The sequence below is a fragment of the Lycorma delicatula genome, chromosome 3 (genome assembly GCF_047948215.1).
Source record: "Lycorma delicatula isolate Av1 chromosome 3, ASM4794821v1, whole genome shotgun sequence".
Taxonomy (NCBI): Eukaryota; Metazoa; Arthropoda; class Insecta; order Hemiptera; family Fulgoridae; genus Lycorma; species Lycorma delicatula.
The window spans coordinates 13,173,510-13,191,995 of NC_134457.1; the positions used below are offsets into that span (position 1 = coordinate 13,173,510).

At 30.6% G+C, this 18,486-nt stretch overlaps 1 protein-coding gene and 1 long non-coding RNA gene across 6 annotated transcripts in view; one reads left to right on the forward strand and one right to left on the reverse strand.

Moving 5' to 3' along the window:
• Obsc (Obscurin) overlaps positions 1-18,486 on the forward strand; it is a 613,188-nt gene that overhangs the window by 331,224 nt on the left and 263,478 nt on the right. The window lies entirely within an intron of this gene.
• LOC142320844 (uncharacterized) lies at positions 10,665-16,730 on the reverse strand. Its single transcript, XR_012755485.1, has 3 exons — positions 16,546-16,730; positions 13,576-13,651; positions 10,665-10,988 (listed from the first exon to the last, which is right to left on the reverse strand). It is a non-coding gene; the product is annotated as an uncharacterized LOC142320844 (long non-coding RNA).

Consider the following 18,486-nt stretch of genomic DNA (forward strand, 5'->3'; position numbering starts at 1 on the left):
GTCCCCACCTCGAGATGCCCAGTTACGGCAGTACAATCGCGGCGTTCCTCATCCCACCGAGGACAGTGGAATATCACGTGTTCCGACGTGTCTAACTCCCGACAGTAGGGGCAGAACGGGTCTTCAGCTCTTTTTCGTCCACACAGGTATGAACGAAAGACCCCATGACCGGTCAGGAATTGTGTCAGCCAGAATCCTAGTTCGCCAAACTTCCTCTCGATCACGGCTCAATGTGAGCGATTAGACGATGCGTCCACCTCCCTTTCGTGGATGCATCCCACCTGGTTTGCCAATCCCTGTAGACAGTTGTGTTGGCATCGTTCTTAGACACACCCTGATAAATTTGCGCACGAGCCGCCACCAGCTACTGAAGTGGCGGCATCCCAGTCACCACCAGCACCGCCTCAATCGAGACAGAGGCGTATGCCGACGCCACGCTAAGATCCATACGGCAGGATATTCTATTTGAATTTATATTAACTACTCAGCATCAAACAGTGTAACAAATTTTTATATACCGATAAAAAACAACGTCCCACAATTCAGAAATGTTTTTAACAACCCAGAGAAGGACGTAAGGTCACGCAAGAGTTATTTTATGCATTTCACCCACAAAAAATTGGTGAATGTTATGGCTTAATTAATTAATTTTTTTTATGATAGTAATTTGGTATGTTAACCGAAGATTTATATGTCTCTTAATGTAGTAAATTCAATTCAATCATATTCAATCATTTGACAGTATTGAATTCATTTGAATTCAATTTGAATTTAATCACAAAGACAGTATTGGAATAATAATGTGCAGTTAAAATAACGATAGCTTCAAATGTTAGATATTAAATAAATTTGGTATTTCAATATAGAGGCCATTTGAAAAAAATTAACTCCTAATTCTGTATAAAGATAGAAACATTTTTGTCAGTGAGCTATGTGTATATTAAAAACACGTGACGGAATATACATAATTCCATAATTTTATTTATACTGATAATCGCGTAATTTTGTTAAGAGAACTATACAGTCGTCTCAAATTGCTTCTCAATAAAACAGATGAGAAGACAAATACTGTACGATATCTGCACTGTGTTTCATGCGTACTATCCCTAATCGTACCAGACAACGGAACTGTTTTCGTGAAACTCAAAACAGTACATACATCACCTTGTTCCGTCCTTCCTTCCGTTAATGAAGAGTACAGTCGCAAATTGAACTTTTTCGTAACAATCAGCAAATGATTTTAAGTTAATATAAAAATTACTAAAAAATTCACAGTTCAGAATGTGTTATGAAAATTATTTGAGCTCATATTTATATACAAAACAGCTTCTGTTGAACAGGATTCAGAAATTAAAGGATTTAAAAATTTTTTTAATTAGTATTATTTATTAACTCGTCGACAGATTAATATTATCTTTGAAAAAGAAAATTGTTTAATTGTACTTAAAATTGGCAACTGCAGCCATTGTCGTTTATCGTACTGCTGTTTATTAATCTTTACTCACAATACAGACATTAGATGTTTGTATCCCGGGCCACACCATTCCACAACTATAACAATAGTCTACACTCAACTCGGTTGTGTATCTCTGGCAAAGTGTAGAAATAATTCAACTACTAAATGTGAGCAAGAGTTAAAAAAAACATGATGTTGATAACTAGAAGTCATTAGTTTTTATTTTCAGTTTCTTAGTTGTGTTTTACACTATAATTTATGTACCATGTTGACAACCAATTTTTTTTATACAGTTGAATGCTTACAATTTGATCTGATGTTAGAGTTAGTTATGGTTTAACTCTGAGCACATTTTGGCAATGATTATCACAATGTAGTTAATGTTAATATAGAAACACTTTTGGGTTGTTGGACTTTGTTTTTTACTGGTATATAAAAATTTGTTACCCTGTTTGATGCTGGGTTATGTTAATATAAATTCAAATCAAATATCCCGAGAGAAACATGAATTAGACTGCACTCCCCAAAGATACTTCTAAATGTATTAGTTTAAATTATATTGCATATAAAATTAACTGACGTATCAGATGATTCAAAAAATACTTCACAACTTTAAAAGCATATAAAATTTTATTTAGATAACTTACGGTTGAGGTTTCATGGATTGTAAAAGCACATCAATTTTTTCACCCAATATTCACTTTGATTTGATATGGCTTCCATTTTTAATGTGATACATCCCACACGAGGTCGATTTCAATCTAGACTGTAGCCAGCAAGTCAGCGTTACCTCTGCAGCTGCAGCTTAATTTGAAGTTGTAGCTCAAAAAGATAAGCAGGCAAAGGTGGTACATAAACCTGATCTTTAATGAAACCCCACAAGAAAAGAATATAGCAGGGTCAAATCTGGGGAGTGAGGTGGCCTTGCAATTGAACCTTTACAATAAATCTGGAAATTGAGTATCAAGAAAATCTCGGTCTTCTAGGCAGTAGCAAGGTGGTGCCTTGTCTTGTTGATAGTAGTGGCATCCATCTTGGTCGTAATTGTCTAACTGAGGGATTGAAAATTTTTAAGCGTGTCAGATAAGTGATACTGTTTATGGTTGCCTCCTGAAAGAAGAACAGGAGTTTATTATCTTAGAACATAAATAAAAAACATTGACCTTAGGGCTATGACAAATGTACTGCAAATTTTCACGAGGTGTTTGCTACCCCATATTCGCCAGTTATGGGTGTTCATCTTGCCACTGATGTGAAATGTTGACATCACTAAAAATTACATCGTCTAAAAGTGTATCTTGTGAAGCCCTTTTTGAATCATGCAGTACTAATATTCAATCATATTATAGTACTGATATTTGAATATTTGGTAATATCTGAATAAATTAATAATTTTAGAAATTTATTTATGTAGAAGTCTGCATCGTTTCATCATACATATACTATAGTTAGGATGTGATACAGATACAACATATTTAGAGACATATCAGCCCCTCATTCTTGCTTAATAACGTATTTTTCGTTAAACGTATACCTTAGTATAAGATCATAAACATTTTCAACAAAAAATTCATTACTATTGTGTGGAACGCATACAATGAAATATTTTTTAGTGGTCTTTTGTTTTTATAATTTTTTATATTATGAAAACATTTTTGTTATAAATATATACCCCAGTGATGTTTCTTTGGCAATGTGAACAATTTAATTAATAAATATATGCAAGAAAAGACAAAAATCAGTTGTTGGGTAGGTTTTGTTATTTGTCCCAAATGCCAATTTTATTAGTACTTATTCTAATTTATAAATAATCTTTTTTTTGGAATATTAGATTAATTAAACTATTAAAAGTTTAGCCTACAATATTACTGAAGTCATAAATACTAGTTCAGGAATTATTCATTTTTGAACATAGTACAGTACTTAGTTGTGCAGTAATAGCTGATGTTGGTCATATTAAGTTTTTGTTTATTTGTTTTGCTTGAAATGAAGTAATTTTAAAGTTATACGTATTGAAGTTGTAAAACTTTTAAAAGTCTGAAAATAAATTAGAAAAAATAGCTAAAGGTAGTGAAGCGTGTGCAGTTTTAATTTTTGGCACCGTGTTAAACATTCCTATAGTCTTGTCGCCAGTCATCTCTCCTCTTCATCCCCTCTATTCTACTCCACCTCTTAATTTGTTTGCGGATTCAAAGTTAATTTCTAAATTAGTGTTGTCTTTTTTGATCATTATGTTATATTAACAAAGTTATACCAGTTCAGTCTCTTTACTACAGACCATTATCAGTTTATTTTTTCATTTCACATCAGTTTTATTTTACTCATGTTTTTTTAGTTGGTAGAAATTATTTAAGTTTATTATTCATTTAAAGAATATTTTAAATAAATATTGCAACATCTTTGAAAAATATTACTTTTTTGCACTTTGTAATGTCTTCACTTAGAGATGATTATATTTACTGATGTTTGTTACCTCATGCTTCATTTGCATGAATGGATGGAATGAAGTGAAGTACCAATGGAGCCTATTGTTTTTTATTTTATTAAGAACTTAGCTACTGTTGACGTCACTCGCCTACACATCTGAAAGTTCTTTGCCCCCCAGATCCCAATTCTTTAATCCAAAACAGATATTCCAACTTAAGAAACAAAAAAAAAATAAAATAAATCATTGTTCATTAAAAATGTTCATAATAGTTCAATGAATTTTTCATAAATTTTATTGTGCTGTTTATTTAAGTACATCTATATATTTTGAAAGTGATTGTAACATACAACCCGCTTCTGATATCCTTTTATTAAAATGAATGTATCCCCTTCTTTTTCTTTAGCCTCTGGAATCTCCGTAAGTTATTAAAATGAAACTTTTTTTTCCCCCTGGACTTGAATGGGTATCCATTCAAGTCTGCGCAGCCCGGGAAAGTGTCCTTTAAACTCAAAGGAGGCCTCCCCACCCGCCCGCTGTACGTCCGGCACAGCAGGGCAGCCTCCCCAGTTGGATCTTTTGTTTTAATGTGCCTGCCTCAAGCCCCCCCCCCCCCCTCCCGACAGAGAACCAGGCCCGACAAAGCCGTCCCTAGCCCATAAAATGAAAGTCTACTTTAAGTATGACACTTCTGTAGTTGATAGTAATTAAGAAAACAAATACTATTACCCTGATATTATTTTTAAGGAATGAAGTATTTTTTATTAAATTTAGTTTATAAAAACTATATAAATTGAATTGGTTTAATTTTACCTGTTTGAAAATCTGTTTCTATAATTTGTTAACATTTAAAAAAAAATTTTAATCACAGTAAAATAATGGTTAATTTTTTAAATTGGGGCTTATAGAAAACTGTACATTTGTGTAATAAGTGTATACTTGTTATATCTCTGCTTAATAGCCTAGAATGTAATAATAACCCAAAAACAAAATGATGATATCTTTTGCATACACAGTTGTTTAAATACACTCCATACTTGCAGATTTCTTAAAGAATTGCATATAAAAATAGGCATATCAAATGTAAAGAAAAAATAGAAATCACAGTTTCCTTTAGTTTTTTTTTTTTTATGGTGATAACTATTTATTGTTTATTTTATATTTTGAAATTTATAATTGAAACATTTGTTGTTACTATTTGCTTTGGTTAAATTTTATACCTTTCTGTCTGCTACCTATAATTCTTAAATGAGCATTAATTGTATTTTTGGTTTAATGATTCTGGTCTACACGCATAAGCGTTTACTTTTTGCTTAGAAATAAATGTAAGAGATAAAAAAATTGCCAAATTCAAGCCAGGATTTACAGTTTAAATCCTATGTAATTTTAGTTATTTATTCTACCGATTGAGCAACTGAAGTTACTACTACCACATAACAATTGATGCTATGTTTATGAAATGATTTTTTTTTTATGATCAGTTACATTTGAAGTAACCTTGTGTTTTGTTTGTATTAATTTGTTTACTTGTTGATTTGTTTCTTTTTCTTTAACATTGATGCCAGTGTCTAGAATTGTAGAAAAAAACAATAACAAAGACTGTGCAATATTTAATTTATGATATGCAAAATAAACTGTGAACATATTTTATACTTTGTTATTGAAACAATTGACTGAAGTATTGCTACCATCGAGCTTGTTTAAATATTCTTACTACTTAGGTCAGGAAATGTAGAGTAGCATAAACTTTAACCACAATAAACTAATTACAGAATGTTTGTTTTGTCTATATTTGAAGATATTAAGTTCAAATACAGAAATTCACTTCTTAAAAATAGATTATATATTATATTTTTTTTTTGTCTTCAGTCATTTGACTGGTTTGATGCAACTCTCCAAGATTCCCTATCTAGTGCCAGTCATTTCATTTCAGTATACCCCTTACTTCTCTAAAAATCTGTTTTACATATAATAAATATTGCCTGTCAGTAAAATTTTTCCCATCTACCTGTCCCTCCAAAATCAAAGCAACTATTCCAAGATGCTGCAAGATGTGACCTATAAGTCTGTCTCTTCTTTTAGCTATATTCTTCCAAAAGCCTCTTTCTTTGTCGATTTTTAACAACACCTCTTCATTTGTCACCTTATTCACCAATCTTATTTTCCTATAGCACCACTTTTCAAAAGTTTCCAATCTTTCCTTCTCAGGTACTCTGATCATCCAAGTTTCACCTCCATATAAAGCTACGCTCCAAACATACTTTCAAAAATGTTTTCCTGATGTTGAAATTAATTTTTTATGTAAGAAAATTATATTTCTGACTGAAAGCTCGTTTTGCCTGTGCTTATTGGCATTTTATATCGCTCCTACTTCCCAAATAACAAAATTCTTCTAACTCCATAGACTTTTCTCATCCAATTCTAATATTCAGTGGTCCATCTACTTTAGTTCTACTACATTATATTATTTTTTGCTTTTGTTCTTGTTTATTTTCATGCAGTAGTTCTTGCGTAGGATTTCATCCATGCCATTAATTTTTTTTTCTAAATCTTTTTTACTCTCAGCTAGAATTACTATATCTTCAGCAAATCATAGCATCTTTATCTTTTCACCTTGCACTGTTACTCCAGATATAAATTGTTTTTTAACATCATTAATTGCTAGTGCTATGTAAAGATTAAAAAGAAACAGGGAATGGGAATGTCCTTGCCAGACTCCCTTTTTTTTTATTACTGCTTCTTTCCTACGCTCTTCAATTATTACTGTTGTAGTTTGAATCCTGTAAATGTTAGGAATTGTTCTTCAATATTTATACTTGAACCCTAAATCTTTTAAAATGCTGAACATTTTATTCCAGTCTACATGATCAAATGCCTTTTCTAGGTGTATAAATGCCATGTATGTTAGTTTGTTTTTCTTTAATCTTCCTTCTACTATTAATCTGAGCATCAAAATTGCTTCCCTTGTCACTATACTTTTCCTGAAACCTCTTAGAATATCCTCTTCTCAGTTCTTCTGTACAGAGTTCCAGTTAAAATTTTTGATGCATGAGTAGTTAAGCTAATTGTTCTGTATTCTTCATCTATCTGCTCCTGCTTTCTTTGGTATCATGACAATAACACTGTTTTGAAGTCTGACGAAACTTCCCCTTTATTTAACCATATATATATATGTAGTTATCACATATATGCCTAATTTAATATCGGCGGACGATAATAATAACAGCTCAGATGTCAGCTGGAGCACAGTATACGTACGGCACTGGTATAAGCGTCACGCCCGCGCGCAGATGACCGCGCAGTTCTCCTACCATAGCGGCGCTGCGGCCCCACCACTCTCAGGCTCCAATAAAAAAGCGTGTACGAGAGTGAATTTTTAATTCATCGTCGACCACCATTTGGAAAAGACCAAGAAAAAAAAAGAAGAATAATATGGAAGAAGACTGAAGTTCCCAGGCCGCCTCAACGTGGGACCTCCCGGCGGATGCCAACATCCCCGGTGGAGGAGTAGGCCTGGCCAGCCCGCATAGGGACTCGCTATACGCCGACGCTACCTTACCGCTCCAGCTCGCCGGGCTTCAATCGCCCTGGCCGACGGACTCAGCAGTAGGAGCCGTCCCAACGTGGGATCGCTCGGGGAGAACCGCCTCGGCCGCGCCGTCGAAAGACGACCGACGCCGACCCGACACTGCGGGGCTCCGGGTGCCACCACTGCCACGCTTTAGTGGTGACCTAACTGCCGCTGAGGGAAAGCCCAGTGAGCCAATGACAAAAACGGCCTTTTTCAGGGCTACCACAAGGTTATTAGTTACGAGTCGTTTAAGCCAACCGACGACAACAGCCCTTGTCAGGACTACTACAAGGTTATTAAATGCCACGTGCTGTTGAAGCCTTTCAGCGACAATATTGGTGACGCTTCATTGTTGAGTCAAGGAAATTATAGTGGTGAAGGGCTGCTAAGCCCTGTAAAGTCCTTTTGCTTGACAATGGCTACATGAAAGTCTTGATTTGTTATCACTAAATAATTTGGATTCGGATTACTAGGTGGTAAGACTGGCGGGTGGAGATCCTCTATTGTTTGTTCTTATGAGGCAAATACTGTTTATGATCTTACTCATACAGCTTTAGACCACATTGTCACATCAGTAGTACAAATGCCATTAATAGGTTGTCAGCGCAGCTCCCTACTGTTGGTACAAAGATCAGAATGTTGAACCCGTACAAGGGTTTTACATATTGACATCTTTTCAATGGTTTTGTAAGAAGTTGCATTGTCCCTTTATAGATCCAGATGTGATTCTCACTAGCCATAGTACATGCATCATGGGTGTTATTTAAATATGAGTGGAAAAGCAATTTGGGATGAAACCTTACTGAAAATTCTGAGAAACAATTTTTTTTTATAAATAATAGACAGGATCCTTAATGTATCTAAAACTACTCCCCTCTTAAACTCTTCACGTACCTCTCATGAAATATTCAACTATCTATAATGTAATAAAAGCTTGTTTTGGAGAAGGTTGAGACTATCATTACTACTGAATTTAAAAACATTTACATCCAATAATTATGGCAACAGTAATAATTGTAATTCTAAATACATGTTAATTTTATTATCAATTTTATGTCTTAATTAGTATCCATTATTATGTAGTTTTATATATAATTTAATGTTAAAAATATTCATTTATTATTTTGATTATTTCTCTTTTGGAGAGCACATGAACTTGAGCCAATCATGGCTTTACCTCTTTCTTTAATCTTTTCTTTCATTCCCAAAACCTCTTCAACCATTCACTATCTCTTTTCTTTTCTTCCCAAAGCCTCTTGTTTTTCTCTTCCTTTCTGCCGTCCATCTTCTTCCTGTTGTTTTTTTTTGCTGTTGTCCAATTTTCTTATTTTTAATTTCATCCCTAAATTTCCTTTTGTCCTTGATTTTTTTCTGTGATTTTCAGCCATTCCAGGTCTTCTTGTGTTTCAACCAAATGGACTTTAATTTACTCGCATTGACGATGTTGAAAATTTTCATAGCGAGTCTATTTTCACCCATCCTGCATAAGTGTCCGTAGAATTGTAGATGACTTCCTAATTTAACAACCTAACTGATGGAGTTTGTTTTCATATAATTCCATTGTGGGTCGTTTGATCCAGGTTCTGTCTGTGGACCGCACCATGGATTTTCTGTTTTTGTTTCTCAATTTCATGAATTTTGGAAATTCCTCTGATTATTGTGGTTTCTGCTACATTCAAAGCCTCCAGCAAGATAACTGTGTTATAATGTTTCGCATTGCGAGATACTGCCCTTTTGTTAATGATTGCATGTAAGCTTGTTGCCTTTTGTTTGAGTATTTCTAATTGTTTATATTATTTTGTGTAACAACATAACCTTTAATTCTTATTTCAATAAAAAGCGGAAGAGTATGAACATGAGTAACTATTGTCTGGAGATACCAGTAGTTAAGAAAACAACATCTTTGTAGTTGTAGTTTATGACAAACTTTGATTTATGAATGTCATTCATTATGCTACATCCTACCGATAGATGGATTTGAAAAATTAACTGATGGGCAAGATAGTAAATCTGTAACTTAATATGTGAATTACAATACAATACAGAAATAATAAGATTTTTATACTGCTATTCAATATAAATATCAACTCTGGTCATAATAATATGACCAATAACACATTAAAACTTCAGTAACCCATTAAAACTTAAGTTTTAATTACATTAATAAAAAAACTTAAAGTATGAATTTTATTAAACAACTCATTCATTCATCACATAATTTTTTGAAGTCTATATTTGGGAATATGGAAATGGAATTTTGTAGCATATGAAAAATGCCACGCCTGACAAAGATTCAACCCAGGGACCAAAGATAAGAAGCCAAGATGCTACCACTTCATCACAGAGATTGGCAATTTCAAGATTGCAGAAATAATCTTTGAAGAATCTCCATTATCATAGTTTTTTGTCTGTAAATTATTCAAAACTATTTTCATTTTTGTCGAGTGCCTTACTTTCAGTATAATTTTCATTATGTATCCACTTAATTCTTTTAATCTATTACACAGATTTCTGAAAATGTTACAGCTTGTTTGCTCCTAAATAATAACTTAAACGGATATATAATAAATAAATTAAACAAAATCAGTACTTATGAGTGCATTCATAGATGAATAAACACAAATATTCACTAGGTAATATGGTGTAGGTAGCCCTGTCCCTATTTTTGACAACAATGTTCGCTCAAGTATAATTAAATACCCTAATAAGTATTAGTTTTACTTACAACTTATATTTAATAAATATCAGGTTTATAAATGCAATGAATAATGATTTTACACATAACATGAATGACTAGCTAAACCAAGTTTTACTTATTTAAATTTTGCTGAATGTTTTAATAGAGAAAAACATTGAATTAAAAAAATGTGAATTATTCCAAATTGATCCTATGGAGCATAATGATGAGTATAAGACAAACATTTATAATTAAATACGAGAGCCCATGATATACACAAGAATTTTGGTTATTGTGTAAACATATTCTTATGATGTACATAAAGTTACTCTGTAAAGCTCTTTCCAGCTTAAGTAATTGAAAAACCTTTTTGCTGATTTCCACACCACCTTCGAGGTACAGCAAGTAGCGCGTTTTTTTTTATAGTGCTGTCCCCTGTAGGCCTAATGCACTGCTTTTTATTTGTACAACAATTACAACAATTACATCAATAATTTCTATATCTAATGTAAGTCCATGTTTTGATAACCAATTTTCTTGATTTTAATAAAAAAATAATAATAAACATTATTAAATCACATACATTATTGAACTTATTAAATATCACGTATTGAATTCAAATCTGTAAGTCTTTATAATGCACTATTTAGTATTAAAAATATTAAAGAAATAAAATCCCTGTTTTCCTTGAACATTACATTCTTTGTTGAAAAATAAGTTTATCTTAAAATATTTTCTTGTTGTATTGTTTCACTCGTGCCTCTGATGTTCATTTAATGAAAAGTTTTTTTATCCCTGAAGACGTATATAATTTCTCTACTATCGGCTTAAACTTTCCTTTCTTCTTAATCCATTCATTCTGAAAAAAAAAAAAATAGTAAATCGTATCAGATATTAACAATATCTTCATTTTTCACTAATAACAATTTCATTTATTTGCCTAAGAATCATTACCATTAAAATCTATGCCATATCTTTCAGATTAATGAAAAATTAATTTTATCTCATGGGATCTCAATCTAAGATATTATGAAATCTAAAAATAACCAGAAAAAACATTCTACAAAATGTACATAATCCTGAATTTAAAATGTCATCACTGACAGCAACATTTTGTACGATCAGTATTCATCGAAGGTTAACATTTACTGTCTTTGCATATAAATCCCTTTTTAGTTTCATGTCACCGAACTAAGTTTTTAATATTTACTAATATTACAACGGTCACTGAGCAAATTTGAACTCTTTTCTTAAGCTTTCATACTATAGCTACACAAACCACATGGTTTTCCACATTATTATTGATAACAAAATGTACTTTACTATTCATGTTCTGTACGTATATCCATGATATCTAATAATCCCTTTTAGCAGGACAGTTAAAATACTTTATTTTCTCTTACCCAGATAAAATGAAAAAAATCAATCATTTTGTGTCAAAAATGCTATTTGGTATGATGTTGAACTACCATATTCCAGAGGTAGTATCTTTTTAAGTTAATGTTCTTTCCTTTAACCTCTGTCACTTTCCTAATCTGTTTCTGTACAGAGTTAACTTTTTCAATCTGGATTAGCAGAATAAGCCAAACTTGTGACCTATCAGGAAATCTGGGCTTTCTAATATACTAAAAATTAAAAAGTAATGTCAATGTCAAATTAATATCTGTTCTAATTATTTTAATTGCTTATTTTAAGGATTATTCAAGAATAAAAAATATATATTCTATTTAAATGGTTTAATAAAGTAGTAATTAAAATGTAAACAGTAAATTGTGAAGTAGTTTAAAATAATATAAATAATTATTAAAGGTTACCTTTTTGACCAAGTAGTACATCTTTCAAGAAGTATGTTTCACTTTTACTTAACAGTTGCTGGCTAGTTATTAATTGTTCATTATTATATAATCAGTCTTTTTAAATATTAAATGTATTTACAGTTACCATGGTTTCTCTCACTACCTTTTTATCTTAAAAATAACATAATAAAAGTAGAAATATATTCTCCCAAGTACATTTATCCTATAAATTGTCAAATTTATTAGAAAAAAAATAAAAAGTTGGAGTACAATTTGTACTTTTTTCAACATATTTTTACTCTTTATAAGTTTAGAAAACTGATATGAAAATCTTATCATGAATTTAGATTTTAGATAGATTTAAAAACAGGAATATGTAACCAAGTTGCTATTTTTTTTTTAAACTGCTGGTTTAAAATCCATTATTCTCAAAATAAGAATTGATTACTTTCTAAATATATAAACACGTAGAAGATATCCTCATTAAACAAAACGTCAGCTTTTAAGACTACTACTACACTAACAATGAATTTTATTTTTTATATCATGTACAATAGCATCTGCTTTTAAATTTTACTTAAACAATTACTGATTCTATAAAAAGTGTTTTCCTTCCTGAAAAATTCAAATATTGAATAGTTAATAAAGTTTGATTTTGGGAAAGCAAACATTTGTATGTTGTCTGGAAGTTCTATTTCTGGTTCTGCTATTTGTTTATGTTGTTATTAGATGATAGAGAAACCTAAAACAATTTAAAGCTCAAAATGTTTGTAGTGTGCAGTTAATATTTGTAAAGACTTAGAATTCAGAATAAACAGATAATTAAGGATGTAAAAAAATCTTTTTTCTAAAAAGTATTCATATGAAGATCAAGCATAATAAATTTGCTTAAGTAAAGTTTTCTCTAAATCTAACACCCCATTCAATAGAGGTTAAAGTAAAAAAAATTAAATTTTACAAAACTCAATTCTATTTTTAAAGTTTATAATTTAAAAAGACTGTATACATTTCTTGATAGCAATATATATGAATTATAAACTTTCAAAAGTTTTTAAAAAATATTTAAACCAAAAGTAGATAGAGCTAAAGAATAAAAAGCATATATTTCAATTTTAAGAGGCAGGGTTGATTTTTTGGCTTATTATACATGCATTGTTGGTAACAAATTTGCTTTAACAAAGGTTTCTCTAAAGTGCCACAGAAGAAAATCAAAATTTGTTATTTGAGTCATCCCCCCACCCACTGAACGAATTATGAAAAAAAATTAATATGATCAATGTCCCGTATGTAGAGATATTTGAGCCAGAACCAGATTTGAAGAAAATCGTTTTGGTAAACCATAGATTTTAAGGCAAAAGCAGTGCAACACACATATTTATGTACATACATGGATACATACATACATACATACATACATACATGTATTTTTAGTCTAGATGAATTAGTTGGACGCTAACACGTAAAGATTTACAAAAAACCCGATACCTCATTTTTGACATGTTTACCATACTTTATCCTTTAATATAGTTATTCTAATATATTTGCCAGGAAAGTAAAAAATGGAAAATTCCTTTTCTGAAATTAATCCTTTACTGCTTGGGCTACTTAGAAATTAGGAGTACATGAAATAAAAAGAACCCAACTACATACATTTTAAGAGGTTTTGGTATCGTCCTGAAACATTATCACGGCCTTGGTCTGTGGGCTGGTCCTGCTCCTTGACAACCTGAAAAGAATGCTTTGTTATGCATTGTTCTATTTTTGCTTGACGTTGTATGGAATTAATTCTCCAGAATAACAATACCTTCAGTTCATGAATACTGGTTCATGTTTGATATGATTCTGCATAAAGAATCTGACTGTTACAGATTTGAAGTTAATAATCCTGACATTTTTTAAAGTTTTTCATTGGAAACATAAACAATAATTGGTTTTTTCTTTGTCCTATTTTAATTTCATAATAATATTACAATTTTCAGAATTTTTAAAAACTTGCTTTATACTTTTTAGTTATACTTTAATCAAATTATTATCATACATTGCATGAGTTTAATTAGTAGGTTAATTTGGATTTCAAAAGATAACATCATATATTGAAATCTCTAATATATTTATAAAATACCAAACAAATTTTCAATCAAACATTTACTATACAAAGTAACGAAATAATGAAGTTTTTGATTATTGAAGTACAATTATAAATTAACATAACTTTTTTTTGTTACTTATATACATTCATTTTACAAATTTTCTCCCGCGCACGGGGGACCAAACTCCTGGAAAACATTAATTATGCTAACATTATGATTTCCCATATAAATTTTAAATGCCCAAAAAATATTGCCAAAAAGTAGTATTGAAGTATTTCTTTCCGATGAGTACCAGATTTTTCATACTTTTTACAATATTGGCCGAGTATCATAAAAGCTACTTCTGAGCTGCATAATTTGATGAAATGTTTTATAAAACTGCACATCAAGTTGAAAGTTAATCATATACTCATGAAAGAAATTGACTGAAATGTGGTGCAATTCAATCCCCTAATCTAAAATTAATATTGATGGAAATTTATACAATACCATCTTTTGAAATCTTTCTGCATAAACTATCAAAAACTCCGAATAAATTAAATAGAATAGTTTGCATTAATTTTAATGTTAATTTTCTGTATAATTCTACTCTTTTGAAGAATGAACTATTAGCTCGGTTTGATGAGCAGGTCTACATATTTTGATCTCCCAATCCACTATAAGTATAGAACTGCCGTCTGATATCTTTAAAACTTTATTTAAAGATAATCTGTGCTCCTTTTTACATATTATAGTCTTTCAGATCACAACTATCAAATTGTGATAGCATCATTTATTAATGAAACCATGCAACGATATAACGATTACTTTAATTTTTTTTTAAAAAAGAGTTGTCGGTAATAATTCAATTAGAAATTTGAATACTTTAATTTCGGGAACAAATTGAAATAATAATAACATAATTAGCTTTGATGAAATATTTAACAATTTTTTTTAATCTTTTTTAAGAATACACTTCCCTAGCCTTCGCGTTAATAAAAATAGAAACAGTCAAAATGTAATAAGAAAAATGCACGGATTACTTAAGAAATTGTAAAATCTAGTTTCATATTAAGGAATTTTTGTGATGTGTCCAAGTAGATTTTGTCTAATAGTTTCCAAAATATTTCAAAAATTACAAAAAATTTATGCTAAGTTATTCGTAATGTTAAAATATTATATTATGTAATTTAATATCTAATTCAAACAATAGATCTAAAACTGTGTGGGAAGTTCTCAAATGAAACAGTTCAATTTAGAACTATTATTTAATTTCTAAATAACTTACCTATCATGTAGATTTATTGTCATTTTAAGAAACACTACATGTTAATAATTGTTTGACTGTATAATTTATATATATATATATATATATTTATGTAGATACTTTACTGCCATATTGTTTTAAAACTATTCTTTTAGATATAATGTGGCTTATTCTTAAATATAACAAACTTAAAATTAATTAATCATCAGTTCAGGTTATTAAAGATAACATGGAGTATTATTCAAAAATTTAATTAAATTTAGTCTTGTGATCTATTTTATGTAAAACATAAAAACTTTATTTATTGCAATCTACTATGTGAAGTAACAGCTAAACTGATGTGAAGTAAATTAATTGTACACTCACAGTAAAAATGACTGTTCCACTCTATGTGGTTATTTATTTTTATTATGACCTAAACAGAACCAATGTTGAGCACTTTACAGTAGAAGTTATTGATGAATTTTGAATTTAGTATGTAGAATTTTTTCAGAAAATACAGTTAATTTGAATTGGATCTTTCTATTTAATAATCTGGATTCACTGTGCAGCAACAAAACCAATCGCGTGAAAAATCTACTTACGCAGCTAAAAGAATTTAAATAATAATGTATCTTTTTTTTTATTCTTGTAAAAATAATTGTTCAAAGATTTATTTATAACCATGATGAGCAAGATTTTCAAATTTGATTAATTTTATTTTGAGAAAAATGTAAAGTGTAACCTTGAATAATGCATTTTTTAATTGCTGATGAGTTAAGGAGATTTATATTTAAATATGGGTCTTATCCAGTCACAAGTTGACCTAGTTGCAGAGATTCCATCAGTATGATTAATATACACCAAAATATGGGGATTCAATCAGCTAAAATTATTTGATAAATAATGTTATATATATGTAAGAATAAAAGGCAAAAATAATAAATAAATAAAATTGTAACTTATTTACGCAGTTGATAAAAGTAATGTACTGATTTTATATGCGCGGCCCTCATTTTGTTAAGTTATTTTCTGTTGAAATACTATGAGTAGGTGGTCACTAAAATAAAATCAAAGAGCATTCTAATAGTATAATAGTTATTCATAGTCAAAAACATTGGATAAATGTAGTGTTGAACTAGTATATATATATATATATATATATATATATACAAATCATTATTATACTTTATTTAAGATGTGTAAAAATAATTTGATATTTTATGTTTTCCTTTTTTTGAAAAAAATTCATTAGATGAATATTAAGTAAGTGATTTTACATCAATAAACTGTATTTAACCTTACCTTATAGTAGTCACATCTCTTGGTTTCTTTCTATGTAATCAAATGCGTATTTATAATATCAGGTGGCAGCTTTTAAAACCGAACCGTTATTGGCTAAATACAGTTGCGACATGTAACATTTTAACTTAAAATTCCCTACTGCATCTTAAGATAGGCTAGAATATTATAAAACACATTGATAATTGAATTTTAATTATTCTTTTTACAGTGAAAAAGATATTATTGATTGAGATTAAAAATTATGGTGCCATCTGCTGCAGTATTAATAGTTACTGAATTAATTTAACTGTGAATTACTGTTAATACAACTTTAAATAATAAAATGCTTCATTCATATTTTTATTAAATCATCTCTGGTAATGAAGGTTGTTGTGGAAATTTTAATAATTGGCACTCTGTCTATTCTATATTTATATTGTTCTATAAAAAGGAAGACGGTTTTTGTTTGTACAGGATAAACAAAAAAATTACTTGATCAATCACCACCAAATTTTTATCCATGTTTCTTGACATAACTGAGAAGGTTTTTCGATATATTTCATCTTGAAAAAAAAAGTATATATATATATGTAGTAGTGGAGATTTGCTGATTGAAGCACAAGCTTTAATGAATTGTAAACTGTGGGCCTCTTATCACTGTGTTAGCTGGATTTGAACTGAATGATTCGTATCAATCAAATGAATAATATTACAAAAATAATAGAATTAGATTTACGTTAAAATAATATTACATAAATTAAACAAAATTTCTGTTTAATGTGTAATGGGCTTTCCGTGGAGACTGTGTGTGAGGCTAGACTGGTAAGGTATGTGAGCACCCATGGGAGACTAGACCAATCATCACCATCAACCAGTAACAAATATGATGCCCCTGGGGCGCTGTTTTGGGAGGTGCATTGGGGTGCTCTTATAATATATACATAGTCTGATTTTCAAAAATTCAAACGGGGTATTTGTTAGTAGATTGAAGGCTAACTTTTGCGTGCATTAGGTACATTCTCGATCTAATTAGTCAAGGTTATTTGGAAATGTATACATATGTATAAAGTTTGTCTGTTTATTTGTTATCGCATCACACGAGAACCAACCTACCAATTATTTTCAAATTTGTAAGATATATTCGTGTTATTCCAAGGAAGGTTTTTAGCCATCGCCCAAGACCCTAGTTTCCTTGAAGGTTAAAATATTAAAAAATATTCATTATTTCTTCACCCCAAGGAGAATGAAGTTGTGAATATAAGATATTCATTAAGGAAAAAATATATTAATCCTTTTACGTCATTGTTATATTTTTGCCACCGTGGCAAAGAAATAAATTATGAACTTTTCATTGTTAAAGGTGTGTGTGTACTTTAGTTGCCATAGATACTATTATTCTATCTTTTGTAATTTAGTTTCTTTTTCAGGTTTCTATAAAGCCTAAATTGTTTATCAGTATTATTCTCACAACCATGATAGTGCAGGGGTCCAGGAGGTAGAGCCCTCTGGGTAGATGGGAATGGCAACTAAATCAAGCTATGAGGTTGCCCAGGTACAGTGCTGGAAACCCTGGTGAATTGGGAAAATGGCAAGCGAAGAAAGCTTTGCGACCATGGGGTAGGCTTGAAAGAGCCCCTGAGTTGACTCCAGGATTTGCCTGGGCCGACCTGAGCTCCGAGGGTCCAGGTTCTGGTTAGACAGGCTGGCTAGTTATCAATAAAATTTTCTTACAATATTTTGGCAGTATATAAATTACGGGAACTTCTCAAATCAAATTTCAGTTTCTTTAGTAAAATGATCTATTATTGTTATCCTTGTTTTAATGATTAGTGATAATTATAGTTCTTGCAGGAATTGATTTGAAAAGAAATTATTGGAAAAAATCTTTGCAAACTGGTACATATAATAAGCCTACTGATATTCTAGAAAACTAATTGAACTATTTTTCCTGTAGCCGAGTGA